At 34.8% G+C, this 12,571-nt stretch overlaps 1 protein-coding gene across 4 annotated transcripts in view; it reads right to left on the bottom strand.

Annotated features, from left to right (window-relative positions):
- GABRB2 (gamma-aminobutyric acid type A receptor subunit beta2) overlaps positions 1 to 12,571 on the bottom strand; it is a 273,067-nt gene that overhangs the window by 25,552 nt on the left and 234,944 nt on the right. The window lies entirely within an intron of this gene.

Here is a 12,571-nt window from a genome sequence, read left to right as displayed (position 1 = left end):
GATGAGGCTGAGGATCAGCACTATTAGAATATTAGTGATTCCAATGTTGTGTTCTATGGATAAGTCCCTATAAAATGCTGCTATGGGGCAGGGGATGGTAAGGGATAATTGAAGTGGAGCATCTGTAGCTCTTGGCAAATATAAACTTTGAGAAGACATTAGTAGCAGTTCAGACGGGGGAATGTCTTGCTCCAGGTTACACAGTAGCTAGAGCAGGTAAAAAACTTTTTCCCATGGACCAGAATGATTTCCTGTTTATCAGCTTTTCTGAGAGCTTAGTTGGAACAATGTGAGGGACTGAGTAAGGACGTAGGTCAAACGATCACTATTGTCAAATCAAGGAATGAAAAGCAGCGCTGTGCAATGGGCAGGTTATGCTCAAGAACTGGGGTCTCTGTTAGTAAATTGCTGTGTGTCCTTGGACTTGTCACTCCCCCTCTCTGGGTATCAGTTTTGTCATTTATAAACTAAGAGGATCCTTCAATATTGTTTCAAGGGTTCAACTATTCTTATTACACCATAGCTGTAGAGCCTGTCTGGGAGGAACTGCTCCTTGCTCCTTTTGAGACGGAGTGCACCTTTCACTCTGCGACGTTTCTCCTGAAAAGGCATCAGAAAGTGACACCTCTCTCCTCTGGAATTTAGTGGGATGTGTCATCTATGCCATGTTCTATTCATTCTGAAATTACCTTGTACAATTTGGAGGAATATTATACAAGCAGTAGACTCTCCAGCAGACCAAGGGAGAATGGTGCTTGCGAGCCCTTTTATGGCCCAAATCACATCACAGTTACTGTTGTCTAACACTGACTCTCACCCAGTCAAGCACTTTCCATGTGCCTCCACAATCCTTAAAACCATCTTTTGAGGGTAGAACTGACATCTCCAATTTACAGTTGAGGAAACTGAGGCTCAGACTGCTTTCCCTTACTCACAGAGCTAGTAAGTGACAGCTCTGGGGCCTGAACTCAGAACTATCTCAAATCCAAAATCAAGTATAAGTGACTAAGCTATGTCTGCCCATGCTCTTCACCATCAGGCTACCCTCCAAGAGCAGTACCTGGCGAAGTACTTGCTAAATGATCAACACATTTGTGATGTTCTTTCCAAATCTGTGTTACTTATGAGAAACTGAATGTTATTTTGCAGCTGTCTACAATGACAGGAGCAGAATGGAGCTGAAAGCCATGGCTTTGACTTCGGGGGACCAACGTTTGAAAGTGCTGAACTGAAAACAATCCTGTGGTCCTGGGCCGAGGATGGGCCAGGGAAATTTGCAATGCTCTAAAGCAGTTTTCACTGTTGAGGACTTCTCACTTCAGTGCACTCTCAGGGGTTAGCAGGCTTGGCCTCCGTAACTCAGAGGTGCTTCCCTCCCTGTAGGGAGTCAAGGCAAGCATGCTGTGACTCACTGGAGAAAGCCAGCTACGGTGCCCTTGAAGCCAGTCCAGTGCCCAGAAACTTTCTGCAGCAGAAGCTAGCGGAAATGTTGGGAGGCAAAGGGACAGCTTGTCTATTGCTGGGGGAGTTTTCAAAATGATGTCAGGGTCCATTTTGGTTATGTCTCCCCAGGTGCTCTTTGCCAAAATTAAACAAGCATCAAGCAATCCTGCAAACCTCTTCTCAGAAGAGGCTATAAAATATTCCCAATTTCTCCAGGAACACAGGGCTGCTGGAGGTACAGCAGTTTTTTTTTCTAACAAAATAATTTAATATTAATAGAGATATGGTTAATAAAAATTTAATGCCAGTGCTTGATTCCCTAAGCTTTCCATGGAACACTCAGTTTTCTTACTCTTTCTCAACAGCTCATAATCTTTCCAAAGTTTTCTCAGTAATAGTTGTATTCATGGTACTAGGATTGTTAGTTTATTCCCTAGAATCTGAGATTTCTATCAACTGAACATTTATTGATGGGTATTTATAAATCAGAAAAGAAATTAAATACTTATAGTATCATACCAACTTCAGGGTGCTTTAATAAGTGAATCTGCTTTAAAAACTGAAAACTAGTGCATGCTGCTCTGGAAAGACTTTTAATAACACACTGCAAAGTGGGCTTGATTTCCAGCACTGATATAACAAGGTAACATAACAGTGTCCTATTTCAAATTCTAGAATGGAACAGAGAACTCAAAGAGCTAAAGTATTACTGTGTACTGTGAAAAGTTACAGAGTGTTATATATGAACTTTTTTATGCTATTAAGTCTTGGTTAATGGTGACCTGGGCATTCTGATAAAGTAAGTATTTTCCAAAATTTAATTCCTTGGGAATGATTCTCACTTTAGGAAAATGTCTAATTGACAGGAAATAAATCATAGTAAGTGTCTGCATCCTTGCAGGACAGGAGATGACCAGGTTCACTGAGTCAGAGGGAATTCACAGGGAAACTCACCTTGCAGTAACAAAGAACATGACAGGAAGACTCAACGGGCTTTGGTCCTGGCAATTTTTCACTGAAGATGGCTTTCTAGGTGTGCCACATTTTCTCATCTACAGAATGGGGATTATATCTAGCCTCTGTGCTTCTGGTGATTTTTGAGATAATTAAATGAGGTACCGCAGGAAGCACATTGAAAAAGTATAAATATTCCACTGGGGCACATTATCATCATCTAATGGACCTGCCTCATTGGTTATTTACTACTTCGTGAAAAAGTGAAAGTGTTAGTCGCCCAGTTGTGTCTGACTCTTTGCAACCTCATGGACTGAAGCCCACCAGGCTCCTCTGTCCATAGAATTCTCCAGGCAAGAATACTGGAATGGGTTGCCATTCCCTTCTTCAGGGGATCTTCCCAACCCAGGGCTCAAACCTGGGTTTCCTGCATTTCAGGAAGATTCTTTACTATGTGAACCACTTTCACTATTTAATGTACATCCTAATTAAGTCAATATAAGAAATACACCTTTTTAGATGAGTAATTTCTAGAACAGGAGCTGGATCTAAAGTACTTTTAGTTGTTCCTAGTCCAGGAAAGTTATTTTATAATATTTCTCCTTATAAATATTTTCCACACTGTTTTCAAAAGGAAACTTGTTTTAAAGACAATGGTTTTTAACCACAGAGCCTGATATGTACTCTGTGTAAGTATCTGTAAATTTTAAATTAGTAAGCAATTGCTTGTGGCAAAATAAATGATAATAGGTTTAACTGAAAGCCAGCTATGGAACTAATGAATTTCAGGCCAGAACGTTCAGGAAACATTCTGAAACTGTATGATTTTTAAGGTGGAGGAGAACTTGGAGACCACACCCTTGTTTTATAAGACAGGGTGACTCCTCTGACACTACAAACATGGCTTCACTGTCAGAGGTGAGACTTGAATACGGAGTTTCCTGAGGTTTAGTCCACTGCGCTGTTAGAAAATCACTGGGTTTTGATGGGGAGCTATATTTGCAGGAAGCTGTGAACATTGTTGCTACAGGTACATCCAAGCCTGGGAAAAATATCTGAGGTCTCTAACTGTGTCACTGCAATCTTGAGTCTCTGGTGACAGCATCAACAAGAAAGCAGGAGAGCATGGGCTTGGATGCTCCCAGAGCAATTACTATGCACTCTGGGCCCTCCTCTTCCTGTCTGTCTTCTCTCTCTTTTCCTTTCTGACAGCAGTTGTTATTAGAATATAAGGAATAACCATTAGAAATGAACATGCGTTATTTATATGTAATTACCTTGAGTCAATCTGATTAAGTAATATATGAAGTATTGGGAAAAGTAGGAAATGTGTGTGGTGTATGTATATATATATATATGTGTATATATATGGATGTGGAAGGTATGGTGAGCTTGTCTGCATGTGAGAGCGAGAATATAATAAAGGATTATAGGAGATCATAGGATCATACTGGCAAATCAGATAAGAATATGTATACATACACACACATACGCTTTCTTAAATTTTAAAAGTAATATATACTCATTGTAACAGTTTAAACAATATAGAAAGATATAAAGTGAAAAACAGAAGTATTCCTATTAGCCTATATCCTCCAAATGTAGCCACTACAAAAACAAAATGCAAAATCAAAATAATGCAATAACAATGTGTTACTCATGTTGTGCCTGGGAAATATATATATAGTTGACCATTATCTTATACTACTGCTAATATATTATTCAGGGTGAAACAATCAATTAAGTATAAAAGAAACATTTTCAGAAAAATTTAGAAGACCATATGTCTAACCTAGAGTTTCAATGGGAATTTTTATCCATTCCAGGAAACTCAGAAATTATAAAAGTATAACAGTTAAGCCATACAAAAATAAAAAAACATTATGGCATGAACGAGAGTTTGGGAAAAATATCTGCAATGTAACATATGAATAAATGGACAATTAATTATTATAATATAATTATAATATTATACTTAGAACTCTAGAAACTGAAAACAAAGGAAAATAGACAAGAATAATCATAGACAATTCACAGGGAAGCACAGCACATAAATATATGAAAAGTTACTCAGTTGCTTAAGAAATATGAGAAATATACGTTAAAATAAGATAAACGAATAATAAATTTCAAAGAACAATCAATAACCAATATTTCTGAAGGGCAAATGAGAAAGGGGATCTGTTCATATAGAACCACAAAGAGATGTAATAGATGTATAAAAATCACTTCAAAACGTTGTTTTTTACCCCCTCAGGGAACAAGGGTGAGATCCAGATGGTTTTTACGTTCTCTTTTTAGCTATTATGTAAATGAAAATAACCATGTACTTTAAAATATAATCAGAAAGAAGATTAAAAACTTCATTGTAGAAGGAGAAAACTTACTTAATAAGAATGGTAAGAGAGAAAGAAAAGTATACACATTAAGTGTTTTACAAGGTCAAAATGTTATTCATTCTTTTCTAGATTCTGGATGTTCTGCCTTGTTTTACTTTGAACATGTTTATTAAAATGTTTATACATGATTTTTACCTTTGCCTCTTTATAAACCAATAGATACATCTACAATTTAGAGGAAGGGGTGGGTTAGTTAAATGGTACTATATTTAAACATCCCCAAATGGTCATCAGTTGTCACTGCTGTTTATTAAATAACTCACATGTATCCAAGATGTGAAATGATACTTTTAGTAAGAACTTTATTATAATTCTAACTCATCTTCATACTCTTTATTTATACAGCACTGACTTAGTGCTATACTACATTAATCACTGTGGTTTTGTAATTTATTTAAATTTCTAGTAGAGCTATTCTTTTCCATTTTTCATTTTCCTGAGTCTTCCTATATATCTTTCTTTGAAACAAACTTTAAAATTACTGTTTCAAATTTCTAAGACAAACCATTGAAAAAACAAACCCCAAAAATGAAGCCCATTGAGATTACACTACACTCAGACTATTTTAGAAAGAACCGATTCCTTTAAAATGCTGCCTTAAAAAAAACAATCAGTTATTTTTAAACAAAGTTTTCTTTCCTTAAAAACATTTGGATTCCTTTAAAATGCTACCTTAAAAAAAACAATCAGTTATTTTTAAACAAAGTTTTCTTTCCTTAAATACATTCTGGGAAAAGGGTCTGTTCTTCCTTTCCATTTATATTTTTAATTATTATTTATATACTCTTTATATAGAAAAGCTATGGAAATGTTTCTAACTTTTCATATGGTTTCTAAAGGTATTTCTCAGGTCTCTTGGATTTTGCTTGACTAAATTTTTCTTTGTTTTTTGTTTTTTTTGCTAAGGGTAAAATTATTTTTCCTCCTTTTCTAAAAAAATTTTTTTTCTCTCATGTAACTTCACTGGCTAATAATTTTGAAAAAGTTAAATAATGGTGGTGATGGTGAGATTTACTTCTTGTTTCTGCCTTTACTATCCCATCTTTTAGACCAGAAGAGACAGAGCCTTTGGTTGAATAGATAGATAGAAACCACAGCAAGGAAGCAGTCATTACTCCCCAATTTCCTAAAGGGTTCTATGTTTATAGCCAAGAATGAATTGTTGTTTGTTTCTGTTTAGTCACTAAGTTGTGGCCAACTTTTGTGACCCCATGAACTGCAGCCCGCCAAGGCCAAGGCTCCCCAGTTCCATGGAACTCCCCAGGCAAGAATCTTGGAGTGGGTTGCTATTTCCTCCTCCAAACAAGAATGAATACTGACTTCCATAGATACCTTTGAAAACCTTTTGGTATCTACTAAAAGGATGAAAATCTTGTCACCTCTTCAACGTATTAATATGGTAAATATATTTTTATTTTGAAGTGACACTATGTGGTTATTTTGTAGCTTGCTTTTTGTATTCTCTGGATTCAATGTGAAAAGTTAATTTAAGAATGACTATTTTCCCTCACTGAGGTTCATGAGTGAAGTGGGTACATAGTTGCCTTTATGTGCTTTTGTTCTTTTTTACATAGGTTTTGGCATCTTATTCGTGTTATGCTGCTGCTGCTGCTAAGTCGCTTCAGTCGTGTGCGACTCTGCGCAACCCCATAGATGGCAGTCCACCAGGCTCTTCTGTCCCTGGGATTCTCCAGGCAAGAACACTGGAGTGGGTTGCCATTTCCTTCTCCAAAGTATGCACGCATGCTAAGTCGCTTCAGTTGTGTCCGACTCTGTGCGACCCTATGGACAGCAGCCCACCAGTCGCCTCTGTCCACAGGATTCTCTAGACAAGAATACTGGAGTGGGTATACCACTCTCTAAATCATTTGCAAGGTTTCTTTTTTTTTTTTTTTTCTGCTAGCATCTGCTAGAGTTTAATACCCATGGAGGTATTTGCTTTTTAAAATTTGATAGGACTTATTGATGAAACTTTCTAGGCCAGTTGACCTTTTGCAGTGTGAGTTAAATTTTTCTGTCAATTATCTTAGTTTTATCTTTGGTAATTAATATGTTTTTGTTTTCTCTTTCTCCTAGGCTCAGTTTTGATCATTTATAATTTCTAAGAATATCATATATTTTAACCATGTTTTCTAACATTCACATAATTTTCTTTTTTTTTCATAATTTTCTTTTAATTGCATCTTTTTATATGATTGTCATGCTTTACAAAAAAACATCTATTGTGGTATACCCATATTGGCTCCCTCTTTGCTTCTTTAATAAGCTCTTCCTTGGTCAATTAGTTCCTGATTGTACTCAACTTTTTAAATAGTAACTGACTTATTTGTAAATTATTTAATTTTCTGATTTGTTAATTTATAATATATCATTTCTTTCATCTTTAAGATATTTGGTTGAGCTTTTTTTTAACTTCTTGAATTATATATGTCTACTTTCTAAAATCTAGAGATTTATTTGAAACTACAACTTTCTGACTATTAACTATTTTAGCCACATCCCTTAGAATTAACTCAGTAGTATTTTAAGCTGCCATTATTTTCCAAATGTTCTGCAAATTAATTTTTATTGTATCTTTGATACATGAAAGCGAAAATCGCTCAGTCATGTCCGACTCTTTGCAACCCCATAGACTGTAGTCCATGGAATGCTCCAGGCCAAAACACTGGAGTGGGTAGCGTTTCCCTTAGCTGTATAAAAATGAGTTTATACAACTAATTAATTTTATTAAATATACTACTTAGGTAATGTTTCTGTCATTTTCTCTCTTTACTTTCAATCATTTAAATTTATTTGGATGCTATTTCAACTTTAGTTTTATGAATTATATATGAACTATAAATCAAGGGTTATATCTTTGCTTTGGATTGCAATTATTATATTTCTCAATCAATATTTTTTAACTTCAGTTTATCCTTATATAGTAATAATATTCAATCTTCATTTTTTTAAGATTTGTATTTACCTCATTTGTTTTTGTCTGAGTTTACTTATAATATTTTTCCATAAATAGTTTTTTATTGGGTTTAGTTCTTGATTTAACAATCTTATTCTTTTGATATGTGAGTTGATATATGTTCTAGTTATAATAGTTAAGACAATAGTCTTAATTCTATCATGTGAATTTCTGCTCTACATTTTTTTTAAGTTGTCCTTATCCTTATTCTGATGTCTAAATTTACACACATTATCTGCATCTTTTTTTCAGTGAAATATAGTTGACATGTATGTGCTAACTCGCTCAATTGTGTCTTTGTGACCCCATGGGCTGTAGCCTGCCAGGCTCCTCTGTCCATGGGATTATCCCACTGGAGTGGGTTGCCATTTCCTCCTTCAGGGGATTTTGCCAACCCAGGGATTGAACTTGTATCTCCTGTGTCTCCTGCCTTGCCAGGGGGATTCTTTACCAATGCACCACCTGCATAATGTTTTGTTAGTTCCAGATGCACTACATAATGATTTGATGTTTGTATCCATTATGAAATTATCATCACAATAAGGCTAGTAACCATCTGCCCCTACAAAGGTATTACATTATCACTGACCAATATCCCTTATGATGTCTGTACCCTCCCAACTATTTATTATATAAATCAAAGTCTGTACCTCTTAATACTCTTCATCTATTCTGCCCATACAGTATGGACACCCCTCCCCCTCTGACAAATAGCTGTTTAATCTTATATCTATGGGTCTGTTTTCATATTATTTGTTCATTTGTTTTTTGAATTCCACAAGTAAGATCATGTGGTATTTGTTTTTATCTGTCAGACTCATTTTAACTTAGCACAATGCCCTTTAGTTTCATCCATGTTGTCATAAATGACAATATTTCATTTTTCATGAATCAGCAATATTCTACTCTACCACCACATCTTCTTTTCCTATTTTTCTATTGATGGGCACTTAGGTTGACTTCATATTTAACTAGAAAATAATGTTGCTCTGCTTTTCTCTTTTATTTCTTCCTGATTTTCTAAGGTTTTATAAGATAAATTGTCAGTTCTTGATCTTCTTCATCCATAATGGCTCAGATTTCATGCTTTAGTGTAACACCCAAAGTTCTTAGAAATGGAAAGGTCAGTTCCTCAGCATTCCTACTCAAGATTTTGACTTATGTTTCAGGTGGAAGTTACTTTTTAACCAAACATCTCAGATGACCCTAAGGTAGTGTATGGTAGACCCTTTAAAAAACATAGTTGTGTAAGTTGTCTATGTTAATTTATACGATATTCTTAACCTTCAAATCCTTGATTCATAAACTATAAGAATAAAATGCAAATATTGAGTCCTTGCTATGAATTAGAAAACAAATATTCTCTCCATCGTCATCACACCTATCCTGATTTATATTTTTAATATATTTTCTGTATCTAATTCTTAAAAAAAATTTCAATTATCTTTTATTTCTAACTTAAATTTTGGAGTCATATAGTTTTAGTTCTACATGCTACCTTCAGTTCTACATACTAGCATATACTGACTTTTTCTATTCTAAAGTTTTTTATTTTGACTACATTCTGTTGGGGGCTAGATTTTTTAAATTAAGCCATAATATTTTTCTTTGGTTGTTCCCTTAGATTTTGCATACTAAGGATAGATTGTCCTTCTTCTGCCTTGAAATAATACCAATAATAAAAGTGAAAGTTGCTCAGTCGTGTCCGACTCCCTGCGACCCCATGGACTTTACAGACCATGGAATTCTCAGTTATATTTTCTCCCCCTCAGAACTCTGTTACATCTTTTCCATTGTCTTACAAAATTTAATATTGCTGTAGAATAGTTTCAGATTTATTTTCTCTTCCTCGTAGGTCATTCACTTTTTCTGACTGAAAGTTTAAGTAATTTTAAAGGAATATAATAAAGAAGCAATGGTATTATATAATTTTTATCTTGGAACTCAGTATATCCTTTCAGCCTACTAATTGATTTCATTACTGGTATGTATAAACATAATGTATAGCATAGTAGTTAGAATGTATCCTTTGGTCATATTTTCTGTTCAACCATTTCTTAGTCATCCAACCTTAAGAAAATTAATTACACTCTCCAGGTCTCTGTTCACCATTTATAAAATTATAACTACTACAACACATAGGGTAATAATGACTTAGGTCATGACAATATATGTAGTGTCTAAGCAGATACATGGCATTCAAGAAATATTAATCACCATCATTATAATCAGTTAATGACGTAAGATTTAAATATTTTTTCTATTTGCTTTTTGTTTCATTCTATATTTCATGAAAACCATAGTTCTGCATGCTTACTCTGCTGTACCTATCTTGTATATTTATTGTTTTCTCTAAGTGGTTTTTATCTGTATTTCTCTCTTTTTTTTCTGTATTTCACATAGTTTTCTATAGCCTGAACTTTGTGGTATTCCCTTAAGATTTTTTGCCATACTGATTTTCTTTCTTAGGATTTTAGATTTAATTAGTGTCTAAGAAAATTGTTTAAACTTGGCCTTTTGTTTCATATTCTCTTTCAATTTTTCCAAGAAAAATACTTTTTAATTAAAGTTTTAATATATCCTGAAGTATTTTTTCCAATAAAGAGTCATTATCTTTTGTGTGCTGAGTTCCTCTGTCTCTGCCAATGAGTGAGAGACAGAGAAAGAGAGACAGAGGGAGAGAAATATGTCATCTGAGAGCCTTCCTGTATAGCTGCCATGCTGCTTCTTTGTTTAGGTGCTTTATTTTGAGAGACTTTTTCTATAGGGTTTTCCTGCTATTGGCCCTCCTTATGCATTTCTGTCTCTCTGTAGAGCTCCAGTTTTAGCTGGGTGTTGATTATTTTGCTTTTCCATTGCCATTTTATCCTCTATGGCTTTTGGACACAGAAAAGTGCACATGGGTTTGGGATTCTTATATATCAACTTCTCTAACACCTTTTACAACAGAAAACAGACATCAGTTATCTATTTTTTCATTGTTTTAAGGGCTGGGTGGTGTGTGTACCACCACACTCTCATAGTAGGTATGTAAACCATAGTAGAATGTTTCTAGGGAACAATTTGCAATATGCATCACAATTTTAAAGGCATATGCTTTTTGACTCAGAAATTTCACTTCAAGAAATGTATTAGAAATCAATGGTGTACAAACATGTCAGTAATGGAATACTTATTTTAGTTGTTTATATTTGAAAACCACTTAGAAACAATGCACGTCTAACAACAGGTGCTCGTTGTATAAATTATGGTACATTCAAGGAAATATTTTGTGGTTATTAGAAATGCTGTATACTTAAAGATACAAAAAAGGTAAGTAGAAAATAGCATACATTCAATAGTAGAGCATAATTATTTATATAAAAGTATGTCGCTAAATGAAAAAAGGGCAATGTTAACAATGTGTCAACACTGGTGGTTTTCGTAGCCTTCTGCACATTTTTTTTTTTTAAACATGACCATGAATTAGTTTTATAATCATAAAAACAGTGATAGATCTAACAAAATAAAAATTAGGAAAGATATACACTGCTACCATCTCCAGAACAGTGACTATTTATAGAGTGCTCTATGTCTGGTACTGTATAAGACCTTAAGAAATTATCCTCTCAGTGGCCCCATGAAGCAAAAGTTAGTGTTTCAGTTTTCAGCTGAGGAACTTGAGGGATGGAAAGGTTAAACAAGTGTAATATTACTCAGCTCATAAAAGACCACGCTTTGACATTGAACCCAGTTCAGTCTAACGGCTACCATCATCCCGGTGCACCCTCCTAACTCTGAGGATTGTCAAATACACTTTAACACTTTTTCAGGTTACAGGTTTAATAGCGCAATATTTAAACTTTTGAATATTGACCCTTATTTCATACTCTAAACATGAACTTAAAACAGAATTCAAAGGACGGAGTAAACACATACCCAACAAAGAAAAGGATAAATGCAGAAGACATTAAGATTCATATTTCAATGTAAATCATTCCCTTTAACATACTGTTTTATGAATTAGAAAGAGTCCTTGACAAAAGAGGGTGCACGTCATGGCATCAGAGAGTATCAATAACTCTTTCAAGCCATCAGTGGAAAAGAGCACCAAAGAGGCAAATTTTCCTTCAAATAGTCTCATAATCTGAGGAGTTTCCTGAATTTTCATGTAACTTTAACCCAGTTTAAATCACAGACCAATCATGCAGTATACCCTGATTCTGATTTTGAAAAATACAGTATTTTTCAACCGTTTTCATTATAAGCCCAAAGTCTGTCAGACATGTTTCTACATGATTAGCATTCTATCTAGAATACTGCCCAATCAAATCAGTCCAATTCCACTTCCACAATAGTGACTTTGGTTAAAAACAAGAACAGCAGCAACACCATAGCCTAAGGGAATAGGCATAGTAGGGGATTAGAATTAAAACAGTTGAGTAATGAAGTTTCAAACATCTCTTCTTCTGGAATCTACCTGATACCCTTTATCAGACTCTTTGCTTTGTATAACACACCAAGTAACAAAGTTTGAAAAACAACTTCAAATAGCACAGCAAACTAACAATTTAAGAGGTTAACCATACCTGTCTCCCATCAGAAAGGCACTAACAATGAGGAATCAAGGAATTTGGGGTTAGAGCCACAAAACTAAGGAAGAACATGATACTTCAAGATATAATAATGACAACTCATCTGGCATCAAGTCCTCATAGGGAAGATTCACAGATTCAGCATCATTTGTTGCCTCATCGAGAAATAAAAGAAAACTGAGAGACACGGAGGAGATGACAATCTGGACTAGTGACTATTACCATCCTCCTTTCCCTCCTCCAGT

Source organism: Cervus canadensis, chromosome 4, assembly GCF_019320065.1.
Source record: "Cervus canadensis isolate Bull #8, Minnesota chromosome 4, ASM1932006v1, whole genome shotgun sequence".
In the NCBI taxonomy this organism is placed as follows: domain Eukaryota; kingdom Metazoa; phylum Chordata; class Mammalia; order Artiodactyla; family Cervidae; genus Cervus; species Cervus canadensis.
Note: the sequence above shows the minus strand (reverse complement) of the source record. Positions and strands in the feature narration are given on the sequence as shown.